Source organism: Felis catus, chromosome A1 (assembly GCF_018350175.1).
Source record: "Felis catus isolate Fca126 chromosome A1, F.catus_Fca126_mat1.0, whole genome shotgun sequence".
In the NCBI taxonomy this organism is placed as follows: Eukaryota; Metazoa; Chordata; class Mammalia; order Carnivora; family Felidae; genus Felis; species Felis catus.
Window position 1 is genome coordinate 84,377,931 of NC_058368.1, and position 24,491 is coordinate 84,402,421.

The following is a 24,491-nucleotide window of genomic DNA, read 5'->3' on the forward strand; positions in this document are numbered from 1 at the left end:
CAAACAAAACACAGAAATAAAAATAAAGGGAAGAGATCCTATGTGTGTTTTTGTCTGTTTGTTAAAAGAAGCTAAATCCAAAAAAAAAAAAAAAAAAAAGAAAAAGAAAAAAAAGAGATGAAAAGAAAGTTATATCCTAGGTGTGTTTTTGGTCTGCTTGTTAAAAGAAACTAAATCAATAATACAAAAAATATTTCTTAAATAATAATAATAAATTAAAAGATATGTTAAAAAATCAAAACGTTGCTTTTCCTATATCCTATAAAACAAAAAGTAAAGGATGAACCAAGTCTCTCAAAATAGTCACCAGGCCCCTTCTTTGTAAGTCCTGAAGTGAAGTAGTAACTTCTTTGGTGTGGAGAGGTGGAGGGATTCCCAGTATTTGTTCTCTGCCTTAAGTGCTACCTCAGTCCAATCTGAGACTTGAAGAGTTCCATTTTATCATCCATAGCAAAAGATAAGATTAAATTTGAGATTTTTGTAGCTTTATCTCTGTTGAGTTACAGAGTTTACAGCCTGATGAAACTGCCAATTCTTTTTCACATGTGAACTTCCTAAGTCCATGATGAACTCATGTAACTAGGCTTAGGGATCCAGGTGGAGGAGACTGTATTTATCCTCATGACTTTTATTTTTCCTGGACTCTAGTTGGCACCCTCACCTCTTTCCTATCTCTTGCCTTGGGAAAAGCCAAATCTAATATTTCTGTGCCTTCTGAGCTCTCAATATCTTCTGTCCAAATAGAAAAACCAACTTCCACTCCCTTTCTACAACAAGGGAAGAATGAAATTGCTACATCTTGGATGAACCCACTGATGATATCCTGAAGATTGATCTGAAGTGGAGAAGGACCACTCTGAAGTCAGTTTATGCCCTAAATTTCAGGAGACCCACATGCACCATTAGCCTTGCTCAGGGCCAATATTTGCACAAATCCTTCCCCTTGGTCTCCACTTTTCCTTGTGGTAGTCAGTGGGTTGTGCCTGTGCCCTGTGGCCAATCATACCCAAGTGTGGCCCTAGCCTTCTGTGATGTCAATGGGCAGGGCACAAGGATATACATCAGGTGCGTGGCTGCAGTTTTGTGGTTGGTGAAGCCACCCATGCTGGGTGTGGAGACCTTGGCTCCAGATCCAGGAGGGCTGGGGACATGAAGGTGAAGGCAGGCAGCTGGCAGCCAGGAGACTCACTGTCTCCTGATAGTGATGCTGTAATGTTACAACATCAGAGATGCTTGCTGGCACTGAGGCGGGATGCAGCAGGACTTAGGACACCTGACATGGAGCGACATTGTATTCCAGGTGCTGAAGCAACATTTATCCAAAGATGCCATGTTCTGCTACACATGGCGCTGGAGGACCTCTGCTACCATTTCCCCTGGGAAGTAACCTGCTCAGGCAGGAATGCACTGACTCCAGGCCTGGGTCCTTGAGCTACGCTTAGTGCCCTTGTGTTCCAGTTCCAGGTGTGTGGCTAGCAGTGTTGCCAGGTGAACTGGAGAGTCCCAGGCACTGCAGCTCCCACCCAGCCAGACCTGAAGGAGTCAGGGAAGGTTCTGGTCTTGTCAGGAGAGGGAAGTCAATAGACAGCTGATATGTAACACAAGTGAGAAAAGTTTATTAAAGCAAAAAGTACACTCTGGAGATATGAGAGCCAGAGGGAGGGCAGGAAGGTGCTGGTGTGAGCTGCACACCCTGGGGGTGGGTTTCTATCTTTGACAGTTGTTAACTAGGGGGAGGAATATTTATTACTTGGGGCAGGAAGCAGGGTTTCCTTTTTCTTCTTAATTTGATCCGGAGGTTCCTGTCATGGCATCTGCCATCATGTGCCTATCTAGTTTGATCTGGCTTCTTGTGGAGTGCGGCCAGGACAGGTCTCTGACCTTCCCAATAGCTGGCCATGATTTCCTCATTGCTGACCTCCAGGTATCCTGTTAGAACCTAACTAACTTCCTCCTGTAACAGTGAGTTGCCCTCCTTCATCCTGCACTTAGTCTGGAGGCATGGGTCCTATGGGGAGGGCCTCCCTGATGTGGTGTAGAATGCTTCAGAAAGGCTATAGCAGAGATCCCTGCACCTGGACCTTGGGCATGTTGCAGATAGTTTTTCCAGAGTAAATGCCTAAGAAAGCAGGAAATATTCCATAGGCAGGTAAGTCACCAGTGCAGGAAAAGTTCCAAGCAGTCAGGAGAACCCTCTACTACTCCTGCTGCCTCACTCCCTGTTGAAGACAGAAATAAAGGGAAAGTCTGAGTTCCTCTCAATAGGACCTGGCTTCTTGTATGCTGTTTTGTGGAGTGGAGATCTTCATTGGGTGGGAGTGATGAGTGAGGAGAGCTCAAAAATGGGGTTCCTTACATAGAGGAAGTGCTCTGTTTCTTCCCCTCTCCAGTCCCTCTACCCCTACCCCAGTTCAGTATTTCCACTCTTATTCATTTCCATCCCCTGTACCAGGACTTTGCACTGTTGCTCCTCTGTGCTTTCAAATAAAGAGATTAATTAGGTGAAGAACCCAGAAGGGCAAGTAGAGGTTGCTGACAAAACACTGGTCACCTAAGCCAGACTTACTAGGGGAAAAGAAGCCTGTGAGATGAGGGCTAAAGGGTAAAGAAGAGCCCTCCCCTCAAACCCACACACTACATTTTCTCCTGCCACATACTGGATCATCTAGGACTCAATATAGAATTCTCCACTGCTTTCCTCTCACTTGTACTCCACTTCCTGTGTGTATCCTTTCTCTCTCTCATCTCTGTTCTGTCTCATTCCTGTTGTATTCTCTACCTACAGTTATTCCTTTGTTTTACTTCTAACCACCCTGTTTACTTTCTGACCCTCATCTTATATTCTTGCCCTCTTACTTTTATCTTTTCCCTCTTTTCTTGCCTCTTTCTTTCATCTTTCTTACTCTGTATCTGGAAAGATTTACATTTAGGCCAAAAATGGGTCCAAATAGTCCTCTACTTCCATCTTCCAGCATGAGGCTTCTAATACAGAAGAATTTGTGAACTAATTGCATTCTGAAGACCTAATTGCATTCTTGTTGCATTCCCTCCATGATCTATTCAGTCCACTCATCAGACCATATTTGTATAGTTCTCAAAATGAACCCCTTATCCTTGCTTCCACCTAGAGGACCCAGTGTATCTTGCTTTCTCTGAACTGTTCACTCAACTAGTGAGAACCAGTTGCCCCTTTCACCAATGAGAACTGGGAAATATGGTTGAAATTACTTCTTTGGAAGTTTTAATTTTACTCTCTGGAGGAGCACCTGAAATATCTTGTGGCTGTATTTCCCATTTGGAACCCTGAGCAGAGATTACAGTCTGCTGGATTACTGGTTGGGCTTCATGCCCCACTGTGGGAGGCATTTTAGAGGCTACTGTAAGACTCTCTTTGTAACCTGACCATCTAGACTTCTTGAGTACCCACTCCCTGCCAACACCATATATTGGGGCCTAGGAGATAGCAGATATCTGTGAGAGTCATCTGAGATCTCCAAGTCCTCCACTAGCTGAGGAGTTGGGCCTTGCTGACCTATGAAAGCTCAATATTGTGAATTTCTTGTCTTGAGAGATGGAAGAATGGAGGAGGGGGAAGGTGAAAGAGAAGAGGAACAACAAGGAAGTTTGGGGGAAGGATCCCAAGGCACCAAGGAGACATAGGGCAAAAGGTCCAGGAGCAGGGAGAAAAGATCCCTTCTAAATCCAAATCAGATGACCCTGTCCAAACTCCATTATTGTTCCATCCTCCACCCCACAACTGTTAACTCTGCCCTGGCCTAGCCCTAACTCCTTCTCAGTCTACTACCACTTCTTGCCCTACTTATCCTATCCCCTCAACTTAACTCCCTACAACAAGGTAAAAAAACCTCATATGGCAAGTCCAAGGACATTGTTATCTCATACATGTGCAATTACTTCCAGGAGGTGAAATAGAGCAAGAAGGCAGCCCATCAGTGCTACAGCCAGATCCAGGGGTAGAGTCTATAAAGGATTTAAATACAAAAATCAAGTAAATCAGTATGCTTTTTATTACCACCATACCTTGTCAATCATAAACAATGTCAGTGAAGAAACACTTCTCCCAGATAAAATATTTTGGTAGTCTAAGTTCTAAACATTGTAGAATTATAGTTGAATTAGTCTGTCAAGATCTTTATGCTTCAACTGGCAAATTTTTATTATTTATCCCTTCATAAACACTCTACATGGAAGTTAATTTGGAGAACTCCCATTACCGTGTTGGTTCTGGACATAGGTCCACTCAACTACACATGCTCACTTCCAAAGTAGCTTCCCAACAGTTTGGTTTAATGTGAGTTCGCTTTGGGCACAGTGTCTCCTTGGCCTAAGGTACCACATATACTTGTGTTAAATAGTGTATTTGAAATAAACCATAGCACAGTGACTGTAAAATGGAAAATCAACTTGAGTTAATCAATGTGTCATTTTACACAGCTACTTGCATCGAAGCTAACACAGTAAAACAACGTGTGAACTTCACAGTGTAACATATTTGTTTGGTAAGCACAGATTTTTGTTTATGCATGAAATATTTTACTGAATTTGAACTTTTTTAAGTAGAAAAATCTAGAATAAATTAATCTAGAAAATAAAGCAGTTAAGTTGTATAATTTTTAGTCAAATGTAATCTTCTTTAAAGCCTTCTCCGGTCCTGCCCAGGCAATTCTAAAAGCTGTGTCTGTTTGTTACCTGGAAACATTTCAGCATCTCTCACAGACTGCTATAGATTTTCCAGCATCTTGCTCTTGAACACCACCTGTCTTTCCCATTGATTTCTTCTGGTCCACAATGGACCCCACTGGGATCCCAGTCTGTCACCTTGTCACTGACCGACTCCACCTCTGTCCTCCCATTGGTCCTTACCCAGCTTCCAGTCCAAGTTCCACCATCAGCGTCACTTTCCTAGCATTCACCCTTATGTCCTTGCTCCCTCTTCCTGAGTCTCAATCACTTGGAAAGGAGCTTTTGCTACTGTCCCTATTGTACTGAGATGAAAATCTGAGGCCAGCACTTTTCTGGGCACAATGGCTTCTCCCTTCCTCATGCCTCCACACCAGCTATGTCCATCTTTTCTATCACCAGTTTTATCTCAACTTCAGGAGTTCTTAACCTGGGATTCCAGTGGATAGAATTTAAGGGCCCATGAGTTTGGCTGGGAAACAATTTATGTCTTTATTTCCACTAACCTCTAGCTGGAATTGAGTATCCCCTTCCATTAACAATAGAGACAGCAAACCACACTAGTATTAACAAGACCTACAGTCACAAATAAAAATCGTATTTTCATATCACATTACATTTGAAGATATTTCAGAATGTCATTTACACTTGTCACTAGTTCAAAATGGTACTGTATCTTGTTATTTACTGTGTTAATAAATAAGAACCCACATTACTACATCACAAATTAATTTTAGTGTTTTGATAACAAAATTTCAAAATAGCATCCTTTGTAATTCTATGTATTTGTCATATGCATTTAAAAATATCATCAGTGAACTTAATGTATTAAAAGGCATGCACGACAAAACCCACAGCTGATAGCATAGTCAATGGAGAAAGACTGAAAGTTGTCCCTCTGCACTATTGTTATTCAATATTGTATGAAGAAGTTGTAGCCAAAGCAATTAGGTAAGAAGAAGAAATAGAAAGCATCCAAATTGGAAGGGAAGGAGTAACATTTTCTCTAGTTTCAAATGACATAATCATCCTATATGTAATAAAATCCCAAAGAATCCACCAAAAAACTACTAGAGCTAATAAGTAAGCTTAGCTCTAGTATATGATATGCTGACTATATGATCAAAACACAAAATTCAATTGTGTTTCTATATTTCAGCAATTCCATTTACAACAGAAAATAATTCAAGTTACAATAGCCCCAAAAGAATAAAATAAAATTTAGCCAAGAAGGTGAAAGACTTGTACATTGAAAACTATAAAGCATGACTGAAATAAATTAAAGGCCTAAATAAATGGAAAGATATCCCATGTTCATAACTGAAACATTATTGTTAAGAGTCAGTACTACCCAAAGTAATGCACAGATGTACAGATTCAGTGTAATCTTTACAAAATTCCATTTTTTTTTCAGAAATAGAAAAGCCAATACTTAAATGCATCTGGAACTAAAAGTGCCCTTAAATAACCAAAACAATCTTGAAGAAAAATAACAAAGTTGGAGGATTCATATATCCTGATTTCAAAACTTACTACAAAGCTACAAAGCCCTCAAAACAATGCATTACTGGCATAAAGATAGAAATATAGATCACTGTATAATTGAGAGTCCACTAACAAACCCAGGTATCCATCATCAATTGATGTTGAACAATGTGGAAAGAATAGGCTCTTTGACAAATGCTGTTAGGATATTACTGGATATTCACATGCAAAGAATGAAGTTGGACCCCTACCTCATACCACATATTAATGTTAACTCAAAATGGATCAATGACCTAAGATAAGAACTAAAGTCATAAAGTTACTAGGAGCAAATGGAAGTAAATTTTCATGACCTTGGATTTAGCAATGGATTCTTAAATATGATACCAAAAATATGAACAACAAAAGAAAAATATACATGTTACACTTAATCGAGGACATTATGAAGAAAGTGAACGGTCAATCTCCAGAATGGGAAAAAATATTTGCAAGTCATGTAGCTAATAAAGGTCTAGTATCCAGAATATATTAAGAACTCTTACAGCTCAATAATGAAAAGATCAACAGTCCAATTAAAAAAAATAACAAAGGAATAGACATTTCTCCAAAGAAGATGTATAAATGGACACCAAGCAAATGAAAAAAAATATTAGTTTTTAGGGAAATGCAAATTAAAACCATAATGAAGCAGGACTTCACACCCACCAAGGTGGCTATAATAAAAAAAAAAAAAGGAAAATAGGAGAGATTGGAACCCCCATACATTGCTGGTGGGAATGTAGAATGGTTCAGTCATTGAGGAAAATAGATTGCTGCTTCCTCCAAAAACTAAACAGAATTACCAATGACCCAGAAATTCTCTTCCTAGGTATATACTCCAAAGAATTGAAAACAGATACTTGAGCACATGTACACTCATATTCATAGGAGTATTATTCACAATAACTAAAGTTACCTAAATATCCATCAATGGACAAGCTGTGCTATATCTATACAGTTGACCTTTGAACAACATGGATTTGAACTATGCAAGTCCACTAATATGTGGATTTTTAAAAATATTTTATTTTTATTTGTTTGTATTTATTTATTTATTTATTTATTTATTTATTTATTTTAATTTTAGACAGAAAGAGTGAGCAGTGGCAGGGGGAAAAGGAGAGAGAGAGAAAGACATAGAGAGAGAATCTTTTTTTTTTAAGTTTATTTATTTTGAGAAAGATAGAGATTCCCAAGAGGGGGAATCTTGAGCAGGATCCACATTCAGCATGGAGGCTGATGAGGGGCTCGATCCCATGACCCTGGGATCATGACCTGAGCAGAAATCAAGAGTCAGATGCTCAACTGACTGAACAACCCAGGCACCCCATGTGGATTTCATATGGTACAGTACTGTAAATATATTTTCTTTTCCTTCTGATGTTATTAATAACATCTGTTTCTCTAAATTACCTTATTGTAAAGATACAGTATATAATACATATAACATAAAAATATGTTAATTGATTATGTTATCATTAAGGCTTTTGGAACCACCTGGGTGGCTCAGTTTGTTAAGCATTCGACTGTTGGTTTTGGCACAGGTCATGATCTCATGGTTAGTGAGTTCAAGCCCAGCGTCAGGCTCTACACTAACAGTGTGGAGCCCGCTTGGGATTTCTCTCTTCTTCTCTCTCTCTGCCTTTACCCCGCTTGAACTTTCTGTCTCTTAAAAAATAAACGAGTAAACGTTAAAATAAATTTTTTTAAAGTAAGGCTTTCCATCAATGGTAGGATATTAATAGTTAAGTTTTCAGGAAGTCAAAAGCTATACAGGGATTTTCAAATGTGCATGGAGTCGCTGTCCGTAACCCCTACCGACATTATTCAATGTCAGTTATGGCCAACTGTATTATTTGGCCATAAAAAGAAATAAATACTGATACATGTTACATTATGGATACACACTTAGTGCGTGTTAAGTGAAAGAAGTCACACACAGAAAAAAATCATATATGGTAGGACTTCATTTTTTTAAGTTTATTTATTTATTTTGAGAGAGAGAACACATACATACACATGAACTGGGGAGAGGCAGAGAGAGAAGGAGACAGAGAATCCCAAGCAGGCTCCCCACCGACAGCACAGAGCCCAATGCAGGGCTTGAACTCATGAACTGCAAAATCATGACCTAAGCTGAAATCAAGAGTTGGACGCTTAACTAACTGAGCCACCTAGGCACTCCTATGTGACTTCATTTATATGAAATACTCATCTTAACTCCATTCTGATTTGCAAATATTGAACCAGACTTGAAGCCCAGGAATAAATCCCACTTGATTGTGGTGAAGGATTCTTTTAATATACTGTTGGATTCCATTTGTTACTATTTTGTTGAGAATTTTTGCATCCATGTTTATCAGGGATATTGGTCTGTAGTCTTCTTTTTTAGTGTTGTCTTTATCTGGTTTTGGTATCAGGGTAATGCTGGCCTCATAGGATGAATTTGGAAGTTTTCCTTCCTTTTCTATTTTTTGGAACAGTTTGAGAAGAATAGATATTAACTTTTCTTTCAGTGATTGGTAGAATTTGCCTGTGAAGTTATCTGGCCCTGTACCTTTGTTGGGAGATTTTGATAACTGACTCAATTTATTTGCTTGTTATAGAACAGTTCAAATTTTCCATTTCTTCCTGTTTCAGTTTTGGTAGTATATATGTTTCTAGGAATTAATCCATTTGTTCTAGGTTGTCCAATTTATTTCCATGTAGTTGTTAATATTCTCTTATAATTGTTTTTCTTTTTTTTTAAAGTGTTGTTTAAAATCTTTTTTTTAAGTGTATTTATTTATTTTGAGAGAGAGAGAGAGCATGAGCAAGGAAGGCAGAAGGAGAGAGAGGATCCCAAGCAGGCTCCAACGTTGTCAGTGTGGAGCCCAGCATGGAGCTTGTTCCTATGAACTGTGAGATCATGATCTGAGTCGAAATCAAGAGTCAGGAGCCTAACCAATCAAGTCACCCAGGAGCCCCTAATTCTTTGTATTTCTACGGTGTTGTCTGTTATTTCTCCTCTCTCATTTGTGATTTGAGTTCTTTATCTTTATTTCTCAATAGGTCTGGCTAGATGTTTATTGATTTTATTGATTTTATCAAAGAACCAGCTCCTGGTTTCATTGGTCTGTTCTATTTTTTTTCTGTATCATTTGTGCTATAATATTTATTATTTCCTCCATTCTGCTGGTTTTAGGTTTTGTTTGTTATCCTTTTTCTAGCTCCTTTAGGTGTAAGGTTAGGTTGTTTACTTGAGATTTTTCTTGCTTCTTGAGGTAGGCCTGTATTGTTATATACTTCTTCTTAGAACCTCTTTTGCTACATCTCAAAGGATTTGGACCTTTGTGTTTTCATTTTCATTTATTTTCATGGGCTTATTTTTTTTCTTTGATTTCCTGTTTGACTCATTCATTGTTTAGTAGCACGTTATTTAACCTCTATATATTTGTAGTCCTCCCATATTTTTTTCTTGTGATTTCTAGTTTCATAACATTGTGGTCAGAAAAGATGCATCGTATGAATTTACTCTTTTTGAATTGTTGAGGCTTTTTTTTGTGTGCTAATTTGTGATCTATTCTCTGCACTCACTTGAAAAGAATGTGTATTCTGCTCTTTTAGGATGAAATGTTCCTGTATTTATGGTGGGGTACAGGGAAGGAAAATGGCACCTGCCATCTTCCTTGTTTTCAGAGATGTCCCCTAACATACTCCAAAGTCAGTATGAACAGATCTGTCTCCTGTTGCCCCCAGGCATTGTGTGAACTACCTTTTTTATGTTGCCTTACATACAGACTGTGTCCCTTTAAGGGCAGCAACCCAGCTGTCACTCAAGATCCCAGCTTGCCCACTACTGATTCAGTGGATTTTTAAAGCTCCAGGCTCCAAGTCTCACTGGTTTTACAAACTCACATATATCAGCCCCTCTGGCTTTTAAAGCCAAATATTATGGAGATTAGTCTTCTTCATGTGAGCTTCCTGGTGCAAGGGCCTATTTCTGTGCTTACTCCATGTGTTCAACTCCCTCCTTCCTGGGAGCAGCCTCCCTCCACCTTTCTGACTTCCCTAACTTGTCACATGCAACTTCTTCTCTGTATGTGGAGGTTTTCTGTCAGTCTCTGGTTTATTGACTTGGATGTGGATGATATCTAGTTGTAAATGTGGGATGGGGTGAGCTCAGGATCCTCCTACTCTGCCATCTTCCCAAGCTCCCAATTTGTAACTCTTTATATTAAAACATATATAATCCTGCCCCAAATGTTCTTTCCCTAGAAGACTCTCTTCTTTTTGAAGATTATGTACGCTGAGCAGCTGTCCTAACTTGAGTTCAAATAAAATCCTCTTCCTTTTTAAAGAAATTCTACAAGGTTTGTTTCATTTTGTGTTGAAAAACTCAACAAATCCTGTTACTGTCACCTTCAAAATGTATCCAGAATTCAATTCTCACTACTTGGCTTGCTGCCATACAGTTTAGTCAAAGGGGCTTGCAGTAGCCCCTCAACTGCTCTCTCTGCTTCACTCTTGCACTCTAAAGTCTACTCCCCATACAATAGGCAGGGCATCCTTGCAAAGCAGCCAATATCTTACCACAACTTAGCTCAAAATTGTCCTCTTCACTCAGGGTCATTTCACAAGTTGGCATCAGTCCCTGTCACTCAGTTCCACCCATATTGGTTTTTTTGCTTTCCTTGCTGGTCTTTGTATTTTCTCTTCCCTCTCCCTGAAACCCTCTACCCCCACATATTTTATCTGGTCGCTCACCAACTCTCTTCAAACTTCTGCTCAAAAGGCACATCCTGAGAGAGTCCTTCCTCATCACCTGCATCTCTCTCTACCTTTCTTTCTCTGCTTTATTTTTTGTCACAGTACTTATCCCTCCCAACATATAATAATTTTGTTTATTCTAGGTCTTTCTCTACTGGAATGTAAGTTTCTTAAGAACAGATATTTTGTTTTCTTCTTAGATGCTTCTCCAGTCTTGCCCTCCAGGGTCTTAGGTAGAGCAGGGCTTTATCCGGGCATGGCAGTGGGAATGAAGGCAGATCAAGCATGTTGAGGAACAGGCAGCTAGCTCACTGGGGCATATGGGAGACTATCAGGTAGAACCAAGCTGGCCAAAAGTTCATGAAGGCCAAGTAGTTCACCAGATGAGTTGGATATTATCATCAGCATTACAGAAAACACCAATCCTTGTCTTCCAATGCTTATGTCCTCCCTTCAGACAGGGGTTCAATGTAATAAGAAATGATTACCAAAGTTGGAAATAGACAACAGAGATTACTAGTGACAAAGACTTCCCTTGACTAAACTTTAGTTAGGCTCCTCTTGTCACTGGCCTGACCCCCTGAACTCAGGAAATTTTTAGTAGAAGCTTCTGTTTAACTGTCAATCTTCCATTTTTTTAACTGTTAATCTTCCTTTAAGAAAATAAACTCCTAGGGGTGCCTGGGTGGCTCAGGTCATAATCTCATGGCTTATGAGTTTGAGCCCTGCATAGGGCTCTGTGCTGACAGCTCGGAGCCTTGAGCCTGCTTCAGATTCTGTGTTTCCTCCTTTCCTTCTCCGCTCATGCTCTCTCACTCTCTCTCAAGAATAAATAAACATTAAAAAAAATAATTAAAAAAATGGAAACTAAACTCCTAGAAGCTTCTGTCTAGCTGTTGGTTTTACCATTTGGAAACAAATTAATAGACTGCTGGAATAGAAAAACAAACATTTGAGGGAGAGCCTGGCCAGATGAATCAGAAAGTGCCAGAGGTGACCAATTCAGCCTCATTATAATGTTAAAATCCCCTTATGAATATGAATATGATATAAATAAAATCTCCTTATGAATATTCATCCCAAGCCCTAAAGGAGCCCTAAAGTTTCCCTTGTTTGGGGGAGATACAGGTTTGGAAATTATTCTCTGATCTCCTTATTTGTACAAATACAGATGACCTTGTGAGGCAACTCCACCTGGTGGTGGTCTGTTCTATAACTCACTGAGAAGCAGGTCCACTTTGGTTCAGTAACCCTCTTTTCAACTAAGCCTCCACCATGGGCTCCCATGTCCATCCTTGCAGAGTATAATTTTTTTTTTGTTTTTTAAGCAAAGTGGGTATTTTGTATATTTGTACTTAAACCTATAAACCAACCAGCCAAACTGGTACTATTATCATGATACATTAAAATGCAAAATATCTTTCTACAAATACTAGAATAATGAACAAATTAAGAGTTGTAGTAAAACAGCACAAGGGGCAGAGGAAATCATTGAAGTGTATTACAGCTTAACCCTTCACTGTAACAACTGAGGTTATTAAAAATAAAGCCTCTCAATCTCAGAAAATACAAATAATCCTTTATCACACAGCTCTGCATTTCTAGTTTCTATTCTTTAAAACTTTTTTTTTAATGTTTATTTATTTTTGACAGAGAGAGACAGAGCATGAGCAGGGGAGGGGCAGAGAGAGAGGGAGACACAGAATCCAAGGCAGGCTCCAGGCACCTAGCTGTTGGCACAGAGCCTGACACAGGGCTTGAACTCACAGATCATAAGATCATGACCTGAGCCAAAGTCGGACACGCAACCAACTGAACCACCCAGGCATCCCAACTATTTTCTATTCTTGAGGTTAGATTCTAGAGCCTAATATACCCAAACTAGTATTATATCTAGGTATCTACAGACAGAAACATCTTTTATCATGTCTGTAGCAGCCAATGCTACTGAAATCTTTTTAATTAGAGTCCAATCATACCTCCTCAATTGACACAATAAACATAAAGAAAAACAGAATATCAAGGCAGAGTTATAGGACTCTAAAAGACAAGTCCTAGGAAAAGTAATGCAGTCACTGCCCAAAGTGAGAATGAATAATATACTCATCGTCACACATTTTCAGGATGTATGTTCACAGAGTAATTTGGGAATAAATCCGTTATTTCCTGGACACTAGAATGCTTAGCAGTTTGCTTTTTTACACTTTTTTTTCCCCATTAGAAAGAATTTTGCTGGAAATGGATCTGGGGCTGCAGGGATTCCTCTTCACAGTTGTGGAGCCGATGGTTATTCCAGGTTCCAGGTTGTTCCTAGTTGTTCCGACTGTTCCAGGAATGGTTGCTCCAAGACTGGCTGTTCCAGGTCTGGTTTCTCCATTTTGGAAGATTTCCAAAAGTGTTCATCAGGTATCCCCAGTGATAAGAACAGAAGCCTGTATATTCTGTAGTTGCTGAGCTGTTCTGAGTCACACTGTTGCTATTCTTTGGATAGTTGTTTTTCTGCCATCTCATACATTTCATTCTCTGGTTCTGGAACCAGGTCTTAAACTGCTTATAGCTAAGTTTCAGAATGTTGGCAAGTTCTTGCATCTGCTGGAGACTGAGGTATTTCTGTCTCTGAAATCTATCATTGAGTACATATAGCTGGGTCTGAGAGAACACTGTTTTGATCTTCTGTTTCTTGCCCTGGACCGTATCTTCCTTCTTCATTGTCCTCTCCTCTATGGAAGCAGGTAGTAGTTTTAGTCTGGGACTGGTGAAAGAATTGGGGCTGTCCTGAATAAGCAGATCCATGGAGGAAGGAAGATGAGAGATAGTCTCCATGTAAGGTGTCTCAACAGATGACATTTGCAAGGATGAATTAATTTTCTTCAGGTCCATAAATCTCAGGCGTTGGAGAAGAGTCCCTAGAATTGGTGCTTTGGGACAAGATGGGCATTGGGGCTGAGCTGGATCCACACTCCTGTTGCAAGGCCATTGTAATGCAAAAGGTAGCTGCCTGATAGTCCAGACTGGGTGGGGAACAGGAAAACTGGAGCCACAGAACCTTAGTTTGTCCACAGCTGAAGATTCTAATTTTAATAATCTTGTTAGGTCAGTTTATCAAGAATCCCGCACCCTGGTATCTGATCACCCTCCATATCTAATCAAGTTCCTCATCCCCCCATCCTCCAGGTGATATCTCATGATTGGCCTGCCTTCAGCAGACATCCTGTTAGGTCAGTATAGTAAGAACCTCTGTACTCTTGTCTCTTCTCAATCATTTTCCATCCACTGACTCTCATTCTACTCCTTGACTCAAATCCTTGCTTGTCCTTGCTGTATTTAGAATTGAGCCCAGTTCTATATGAAGTTTCATATCCTCTACTGTAATAGTTCCTGAATAAAATCTGTTTTGACTGCTTTACTGTCCAACTCTTGTACTTTTAGATGCTAGGTGTACTCATAGTGGAGTGCTTAGCATTGGTTAGCAGACCTTTGGGGGAATAATTGATTCCATGGGCACCTTTGATTGACTTGGCTGTTTTTATAAATCTGCAGGCGAAAGCTGATAGCAATGCAAATGGTTTCTGTCTGAGATCAAGGCCAGAGATTCCTGTTTATATCAATACAAATAAAATTTGTCAAGAGATACCTCTGATTTTTCTCTAGTAAAAAAAAAAAAAAAGAATTACCCCAAAGTAAAAATCATATCTTTAAACCTCACAGTTTATTACCTATCCTTAGGATATTAACCTGCCTGCCATCTGTTAGCAGTCTTTTCTCAACATTCCTTTGGTTGACTGATTATTTTTAAAACTCTTCAAAATCTCCTTTGAATTGGTTATAACATCATTTGCAGTTCCTCATTAATGAACTGAATAAAATTTTGACACGTGTGCAGTCAGTTTTCCAGGGCAGGGCTTTTCCGTGTTTGTTTATTGCTATATTTTCAGCGGACCCTCAATAAAGTCTCAGTGAATGAATGCATGAGTGAATGGTATATAGTCTGGAGCAGAGGAGTTGGGCTTTCCCTTTGGTTGCTAAAACACACTAGCTGTCTTTGCACTGTTGTATTAATTGCCCACCTAAATTCTTTTTCTACTAGGTCTTACTTGAACTTCCCTGTTTGTCTCTTCATTGTCCACTTTTAGCAAGATTCCTGCTAAATAAGTTTAGCCAGAATCTCCCATTCTTGATATTGATTATCCTGGATATCTAATGCAGTTCCTCATCTTCTACTATCCCCAATGTGAGATCTTATCATTCTGGCCCTCCTTCAGCAAGAATCTTGTCAGGCCATTTCAGATAGAATTCCCCCCTTAACCTTGATGATATTTTCTCCTACTAATTTTCTATCCACTGATCCCCACCTGGTTCCTTAGCTATAAAATTCACTTTTCTTTGTTGTAGTCTGAATTGAGTCCCATCTCTCTCCCACCCACTGCAAAACCCCATGGCAGCAGTACCTGCACCTATCATGATAATGGCCCTTAAGGTCTTCTTGGGGTTCCTGGGTGGCTCAGTTGGTTAAGCATCTGAGTTCAGCTCAGATCATGATCCTGTAGTTGATGAGTTGGGAGCTCTGCGTCGGGCTCTGTGCTTACAACTCAGAGACTGGAGACTTCAGATTCTGTGTCTCTCTCTGCCCCTCCCTTGTTTGCACTCTGTCTCTATCTCTCTCAAACGTAAATAAACATTAAAAAAAAAAGTCTTCCTTACAGTACTTTAAATATATATATATATATATATATATATATATATATATATATATATTTTCTTTAATAGAATGATCTTTTTCTTTAACACTGTTTCTCCTTTATCTCTAACCATGGCTGTGCGACTTGGCGGCGGCGGAGGAGTGATCTTGAAGGATGGGTTTGGCAGGGACGATAGGGCAGAAATACTTAATAATAAAAACAACAGCATCAGCAATCACTTGCCACTTACTCTTTGGCAAGTATATTTCCACGTGCTTTCCATGTATTAACTAGCAAGAGTTTCACCAACGAAGGCCAGGGATGAGTGGCAGGTCGCCGTGGTGGGCAACAGCCTGGCTCATGCTCTTTGCCTTTGCTACGTTTCCTGCCTTTGCTGAGTAGGACGCCTGCGCAGTGGTCACGAACCCCTCTAGTTTTCTAGTGAGATTGCATTTGCCCCTGGTTCTACTGGTTCGATTCCCTGCCGAGGAGATGGAGGTTAGACATTCCCAGGTGCAAAACAGACCAGGCATTGTTCAGAATTCCAGGCAAGCGGCAGGCAGGAAGATTGTCTGCAGCCTGGGTGTTGGGGGGCGGGGCAGCGCCGCAGGCCCAGACAGGAAGTGGACTCTACATGGGCAACGATCTCTCCGGGTGTCAGGATGGCCGAGTGGTCTAAGGCGCCAGACTCAAGGTGTTCACCTTCCCTGCGGGCGTTCTGGTCTCTGAATAGAGGCGTGGGTTCGAATCCCACTTCTGACACATGCGTTTTGTTTCCTTCCTTAAAGGACCCCAACACCTTCCCAGTGACTGCTGGGAGGTTTCTTTTCTGAGAAAGCAGTAGTACTCTGACTCTCACATCGCCGCTGTCCTCCTCCGGTTTTCCGGATCTGCGGTGGCGGAAGGGCTGCTATTATGCGAGGGAGAAAGTTTAATCGCTTGAAAAGTATCCAATCATACTCATGCTCCCAACTTACGTCATACATCACATATTTAGTATAGCCCATTGCAAACATTACTGATAGGTGTTCCCTGGTGGTCTAGTGGTTAGGATTCGGCGCTCTCACCGCCGCGGCCCGGGTTCGATTCCCGGTCAGGGAAAGTTCTTTTTCTTCTTTCCACTTCAAAACTTCGCTGTATACCAGGTGACTCTTTTGGCCAAAAGTCATTATGAGAAGTGAAAGTTACTACGGTTAATGAGCAAAGACTGTGTCTGTCATTGTTCTGCTATACTTAGAGATGCAGGTAGCAATAAAGGATACTGCCATATTCCTGGGGTTAAAAAGTCCCTCTAGCTGTCCAAAAGGCCTTTAGAACAGTACATGTAACATAGAGGAGTTGTTCAGGAGGCTCTTAGCTCCTCACAACAACTCAGGCAATTGTTGCTATGGAAGGAAGTCTGGTAATTCTCTCCTGTTCCAACATCTTTTAATTTTGAAAATATGGTGAATAATTAAAATAATGAGACAATAAACACCGGTGTTCTATGTAAATACGTTGGTTAATATTTTGCTGCATTATTTTTTTCTCTATTGCATCCCCAGCCTTCCGACCATGTGAAAGTTGTAGACATCATTAGGCTATTCAAAGTCACACCTAAGAAAGTCAATATTAACATATCATCATATGCCAGTTCACATTCAAATTTACCCCAGTTGTCCCCAAAATATCTTTTATAGCTTCTTTTTAAAAGTTTTATTCTAGAAATTTTCACTGCCCAATTTTCTATTGTAATGCCTGTGGAAAAATATATTTTAATAATAAAAACATTTATGGGAACCTAGGTGGCTCAGTCAGTTAAGTGTCTGACTTTGGCTCAGGTCATGATCTCTCCATTAGTGGGTTTGAACCCCGTGTGGGGCTCTGTGCTGACAGCTCCAAGCCTAGAGCCTGCTTCAGGTTCTGTGTCTCCCTCTCTCTGCCCCTCCCAGCTTGTACTCTGTCTCTCTTTCAAAAACGAATAAACATTAAAATTTTTTTTAAACATTTAAATCACATTTAAAGTCTATCTTCTTAAAGTCTGTATAATATTCTGAGCCTCCATGCCTAATTTATTGTTTATAAAAGTATTCATTTCTCCTTGGGCATCTGTCTAGACCTCCAGGCCAGGGCTGCACTAGGATACCTCTATTTCCCTGTTATTTAGAACCTGGCTTCCCAGACAGCCCCAAACCTTGGACGAATAATTTTACCTTTGCTTTACTGTGCTCTAGTAGTTGGTTTTGTTTTGTTTTGTTTTGTTTTGTTGTGTTTTGTCTTGTCTTGTTTTGTTTTTATTTTTGCTTTTGCTTTTGTTTTTGTTTTGTAATTTAGCCCAGTATGGAACAAGGCACAGTAAATGATGGCTAGGTTAGTGGTCACGTTGAAGGCAAGTTGTTTACCCTCTCTAAACATTAGTTTTCTAATGGTAAAACTGGTCAAAGGATGAAGATGAAACAGAATGAAATTGTATCTAACCTGTGAGTTTCATTTTAAAACTTGTCCTCATCTTCAAAAGGAAATGGAAGGGATCCAAACATATCTAAGAAAAAAGGAAAAAGAAAGTGGAAAGGACATACATCTAAATGTAAATTTTATGATCTTTTCAAATAATTTTCTGTAAGTGGTAAGATTATGAAAATCCTTAATTTTCTTTGTTGTAATTTTATGCATATACTAATTTTTCTTTTTTTAAAAAAATTTTAATGTTTATTCATTTTTGAGAGAGAGAGAGAGAGTCGGAGCGCAAGTGGGACAGAGGCAGAGAGACAGGTAGACCCAGAACCCGAAGCAGGCTTCAGGCTCCGAGCTGTTAGCATAGAACCCGACATGGGGCTTAAACCCATGAATTGTGAAACCATGACCTGAGCCGATGTCAGAGGCCCAAATGACTGAGCCACCCAGGTGCCCCAATATGCTAATTTTTGTACCAAAGGTGTATAAAATTTATTAGTAGATGAACACACTTTATTTGAGAAACTGCTCACATTTTACACAGAAATCGGCTCAAAATGAGTCACAGGTTTATTTATTTATTTATTTATTTATTTATTTGAATCACAGACTTAAATATTACATATAAAACTATAATATAACATATTACATATATTATAATACATATAAAACTTTATAGCTGGAGAACATCCTCAGGACTTAGAACTTAGTGAAGAGTTCTTAGAAATGACAGCAAAAGTGTAATCTATAAAAGAAAGCATCATTTTTTTAAATGTTTATTTATTTTTGAAAGGAAGAGAGGCAGAGCATGGGTGGGGAGGAGCAGAGAAAGAGGGAGACCAAGAATCCGAAGCAGGCTCCAGGCTCTGCACTGTAAACACAAAGCCCTACACACGGCTCAGGCTAACGAACTGTGAGATCCTGACATGAGCTGAAGTTTGATGCTTAACCATCTGAGCCACCCAGGTTCCCCAAGAAAACATCATTAAATCAGACCTTGTCAAAATTAAAAATTCATTCTTCAGAAGACCTTGTTAACAGGATAAGATACAGACTGAAAAAATATTTGCAAACCACGTATCTTTGAAATTTTTTTTTTTGTATTTACCCATGTAGTTACCTTTATTTCTTTGTACATATTCAAGCGACCATAAAGCGCCCTTTCATTTCATCAAAAGGAATTTTATTAGCACTTTTGTAGGGAAGATCTACAAGCATTAAAAGTCCTCAGGATGTGTGTGTATGGAAATAAGTGTTTTTCATTTTGAAGAATAGTTTGCCAGCTATAGTATTCTTGGGTGAAAAATCTTTTTTAGGCACTTTGCATACATTATCTCACTGCACTTGACTATCATTTCTGATGAGAAATCTGCTATTATTGTAAGTGATAATCATATATTAGTTGCATATATTAGTTGCTTCTCTTTTGCAGCTTTCTGTAGTCTCTGTTTTTGGCTTATCACGGTTTGATTATAATGTGTCTAACTGTGAGTGTCTGTACTTTATCCTGTTTACAGATCATTGATTTTTTCTGATGTGTAGATTCATGTCATTCACCAGTTTGGAAAGTGTTCAGCCATTAGTTTTTCTTTTTTTTTTAATTTTTTTTTTAACGTTTATTTATTTTTGAGACAGGGAGAGACAGAGCATGAACAGGGGAGGGTCAGAGAGAGAGGGAGACACAGAATCTGAAACAGGCTCCAGGCTCTGAGCTGTCAGCACAGAGCCCCGACACCGGGCTTGAACTCACGAATCGCGTGATCATGACCTGTGCCGAAGCCGGACGCTCAACCGACTGAGACACCCAGGCGCCCCAATTTTTCAAATGTTGTTGCTATTCTTTCCTCATTCTTGTAACCGTCTAAACTCCCATTCATTATGTTTAATATGCTTAATTGGTTGGTGTTCTGCTTTCTGAGATTATTTATTTCTCTCTTTTCTGTTTGAGAATTTATAATTGATTGTTTTCTCTTCAGTTTTACTGGTTCTTTCTTTTGCCTGCTCAAATCTGTTGATGAAACACCCTAGTAAATTTAAACTCCATAAATTCTACTTAATTTCATTTAAAAAAATTTCAGTACATTGATATCTATTTGATGATGCTTCATTATTTAGATTTACTTTAGTTGTGTGTCTACCTATGACTTCCTTAAGCTATTTGAGCATATGTTTTGAACTTTATTTATTTAAATTCAAGTTAGTCAATATACAGTGTAAACTGGTTTTAAGAGTATAACCCAGTGATTCGTCACCTACACACAACCCCTAGTGCCCATCCCAATAAGTGCTCTCCCCAATGCCCAAACCCACACAGCCCATCCCCCCACCCATCTCCCCTCCAGCAACCCCCAACCCTTTCTCAGTATTCAAGAGTGTCTTATGGTTTGCTCCTTCTCTGTTGTTATCTTATTTTTCCTTCCCTTCCCATATTTTCATCTGTTTTATTTCTTAAATTCCACATATGAGTGAAATCATGTGATATTTGTCTTTCTCTGGTTGACTTATTTCACTTAGTGTAATACACTCTAGTTCCATCCACATTGTTGCAAATGGCAAGATTTCATTTTCTTTAATCTCTGAGTAACATTCCATTATAGATACACGCATACACATACTACATCTTTATTCATTCATTGGTTGATGAACATTGGGCTTTTTAAATAATTTGGCTATTGTTGATAGCACTGCTATAAACACTAGGGGGCATGTGCTCCCCCGCCCCCCCCCCCCCCCCCCCATCAGCATTTTTGTATCCTTTGGATAAATACCTAGTAGCACAATTGCTGGCTTGGGATGAGGTTTTTTTTGGAGTGGTGGGGGTCTGGAGCCAACAACCAAGATCTTTCTTGACATATCTTTGGCGCAAAAAAAGGTGATTTTATTAAAGAACAGGGACAGGACCTATGGGCAGGAAGAGTTGCCCCAGGACCATGAGGAATGACTAGTTATATATTTGGGAGTTGAGGGAGATAAAATCCAAGGAAAATTTCCAAAGGAGCTTTTACATGCTAAAGACTCACAGGATACTGGAGGCCCAGCCATTCTCAAGATAAGGTTTTTCCTTCTAGCAAAGCATTAACGTTAAGACAGTAGGTGGTTTCTACAGAAATGTTATACTCTGCCAGCCTCAAGTATTTGTCAATGGGCTGCAGATCATAAGGAAATTTTTTATCTGCCATTTCCTTCTGCCTTTGTTTCCCACATCAGGTTGTAGGGCAGTTCTATTTTTTAAAATTTGTTTTAGTGTTCATTTTTGAGAGACAGAGAGAGAAAACGAGTGGGGGAGAGGCAGAGAGAGAGGGAGACAAAGAATCCAAAGTAGGCTCCAGGCTCTGAGATGTCAGCACAGAGCCCCAAGCAGGGCTCAAACCCTCAAACTGTGAGATCATGATCTGAGCTGAAGTCAGATGCTCAACTGACTGAGCCACCCAGGTGCCCCTATTTTTAATTTTTTGAGGAACCTCCATACTGTTTTCCAGAGTGGCTGCACCAGTTTGCATTCCCACCAGCAGTGCAAAAGCGTTCCTCTTTCTCTGCATCCTCGCCAACATCTGTTTGTTTACTGAATTGTTAATTTTAGCCCATCTGATAGGTATGAGGTGGTATCTCATTGTGGTTTTGGTTTGTATTTCCCTGATGATGAGTAATGTTGAGCATCTTCTCATGTGTCTCTTAGTCATCTGAATGTCTTTGGAAAAGTATCTATGTGCCCATTTCTTCACTGTATTATTTGTTTTATGGGCATTGAGTTTGATAAGTTCTTTATAAATTTTTGATAGTAACCCCTTATCAGATATGTCATTTGCAAATATCTTCTCCCTTTCCATTGGTTGCCTTTTAGTTTTGTTGATTGTTTCCATCACTGTGCAGAAGCTCTTTATCTTGATGAGTTCCCAAAAGTTAATTTTTGCTTTTGTTTCCCTTGCCTCTGAAGATATGTCTAGTAAGCAGTTTCTGTGGCCCAGGGCAAAGAGGTTGCTGCCTATTTTCTCATGTAGGATTTTGATGGTTTCCTGTCTTACGTTAGGTCTTTCATCTATTTTGAATTATTTTTGTGTATTGTGTAAGAAAGTGGTCCATTTTCATTCTTTTCCATGTCTCTGTCCAGTCTTCCCAGCACCATCTGCTGAAGAGTCTGCCTTTTTTCCATTGGATATTTTTTCCTGCTTTGTCAAAGATTTGTTGACCATACATTTGTGGGTCCATTTATGGGTTCTCTATTCTGTTCCATTGACCTGTGTGCCTGTTTTTATGCCAGTAACATACTGTCTGATTACAGCTTTGTAATACAGGTTGAAGTCTGGAATTGTGATGCCTCCAGTTTTGGTTTTCTTTTTCAACATTACTTTGGCTATCCAGGGTCTTTTCTAGTTCTATACAAATTTTAGAATTTTTGTTGTTGTTGTTGTTGTTCTAGCACTATGAAGAATGTTGGTGTTATTTTGATAAGGATTGTATTGAATGTGGAGATTGCTTTGGGTAGTAGCGACATTCTAATAATATTTGTTCTTCTGATCCAAGAGCATGGGATGTTTTTCCATTTCTTTGTGTCTTCAACTTTTTTCTTAAGCTTTCTATAGTTTTCAGCGTCCAGATCTTTTACCTGAATGGTTATGTTCATTCCTACTTATCTTATGGTTTTTGATTCAATTGTAAATGGGATAGATTCCCTGGCTTCTCTTTCTGGTGCTTCATTATTGGTGTATAGAAATGCAACCAATTTCTGTATGTGGATTTTATATCCTGAAATTTTGCTGAATTTATGTATCAGTTCTTGCAGGTTTTTTTGGTCAAGTCTTTTGGGTTTTCCACATAGAGTATCATGTCATCTAAGAAGAATGAATGTTTGACTTCTTTGCCAATTTGCATGCCTTTTCTTTCTTTTTGTTGTCTGATTGTTGAGGCTGGGACTTGCAGTACAATGTTGAACAACAGTGGTGAGCGTGGACATCCCTGTCATGTTCCTGACCTTAGGGGGAAAGTTCTCAGTTTTTCCCCACTGAGGATGATAGTCACTTTGGGTCTTTCGGATATGGCCTTTATAATGTTGAGTTATGTTCCTTCTCTCCCTACTTTGAAGGTTTTTATCAAGAATGGATGCTGTATTTTGTCAAATGCTTTTCTGCATCTATTGAGAGCATCATATGGTTCTTATCTCTTTTTTTTAATTGATGAGGTGGATCCCATTGACTGATTTGCAAATATTGAACCAGCTCTGCAGTCCAGGAATGTATCCCACTTGATCATGGTGAATAATTCTTTAATGTACTGATGAATTTGATTTGTTAGTATATTGTTGAGAATTATTGCATCCAAGATTTATTAAGGATATTGGCCTGTAATTCTCCTTTTTATGTGGTCTTTGTCTGTTTTTGGGATCCAAGTAATGCTGGCTTCATACCTGAGTTTGGAAGATTTCCTTCCATTTCTATTTTTTGAAACAGTTTGAGAAGAATAAGTATTAACTCTTCTTTAAATGTCTGGTAGAATTCCACTGGGAAGCCAAGTGGCCCAAGACTCTTGCTTGTTCAGAGATTTTTGATTACTGATTCAATATCTTTGCAGGTTATGGGTCTGTTCACATTTTCAGTTTCTTCTTGTTTCAGTTTTGGTAGTTTGTATGTTTCTAGGAATTTGTTCATTTCTTCCATATTTCCCAGTTTGTTTGCATATAATTTTCCATAGAATTCTCTTAAAATTGTTTGTATTTCTGTGGTTTTGGTTGTTATCTCTCCTCTTTCAGTTGTGATTTTATATATTTGAGTCCTTCTATTTTCTTTTTGATAAGTCTGGCTAAGGGTTTATCGATGTTGTTAGTTCTTTCAAAGGACCAGCTCTGACTCATTGATCTGTTCTACTTTTTTTTTTTTTTTGCTGTTTTTGTTTGTTTCTCTATAGTTTATTTCTTCTCTAACCTTTATTATTTCCTTTTTTCTGCTAGCTTTAAGCTTTATTTGCTGTTTCTTTTCTAGCTACTTTAGGTGTAATGTCAAATTGTATTTAAGACCTTTTTTTTCTTTCTTTTTTCCCTCTTTATTCTCAAATTGATTGTTAATGAGAACACACATGGAGCAGATTAATAATAGTATTCACAATATTGTGGCCATCAGGGTCCTTTTTTTCTTTTTTGCATTCAGAGTCCTTTCCAAAAGGAAACATGCTCCCTGGCATTCTATATTATTCTTAATTTTCAGGTGAAAAAATGAAACAGATAGAGTAACATATAAACACTGGGGATTGCAGTTTTAAAAAAAGACAAAGATTCAGATATTCTTGCTTTAATTCTTCTCTGTATTACCACAGTAAAATATTTATCAAAGTCCAAGAGATTACTGATATGCAATAATGACCAATGACTTTACATTAATGGAGCTATGAAATAATAAATTCATCAGTGAAGTAACT

The 24,491-nt window shown here is 39.0% G+C and overlaps 1 long non-coding RNA gene, 2 other non-coding genes and 1 pseudogene across 4 annotated transcripts; 3 read left to right on the forward strand and 1 right to left on the reverse strand.

The window, feature by feature from the left end:
• The first annotated feature begins 236 nt into the window (after positions 1-236).
• Positions 237-7,084, forward strand: LOC111560286. 2 transcript variants are annotated; one of them, XR_006597128.1, is made up of 3 exons: positions 237-1,464; positions 4,456-4,520; positions 6,116-7,084. It is a non-coding gene; the product is annotated as an uncharacterized LOC111560286 (long non-coding RNA). The 2 variants fall into 2 exon arrangements; XR_002742081.2 differs by having other exon boundaries at positions 237-1,300.
• Positions 7,085-12,719: 5,635 nt separating this feature from the next.
• Positions 12,720-15,497, reverse strand: LOC123385082 (annotated as a pseudogene).
• Positions 15,498-16,309: 812 nt separating this feature from the next.
• On the forward strand, positions 16,310-16,415 carry TRNAL-CAA. The gene is made up of 2 exons: positions 16,310-16,347; positions 16,370-16,415. It is a non-coding gene; the product is annotated as a tRNA-Leu (tRNA).
• Positions 16,416-16,682: 267 nt separating this feature from the next.
• On the forward strand, positions 16,683-16,754 carry TRNAE-CUC. The gene has a single exon. It is a non-coding gene; the product is annotated as a tRNA-Glu (tRNA).
• Positions 16,755-24,491: the final 7,737 nt, after the last annotated feature.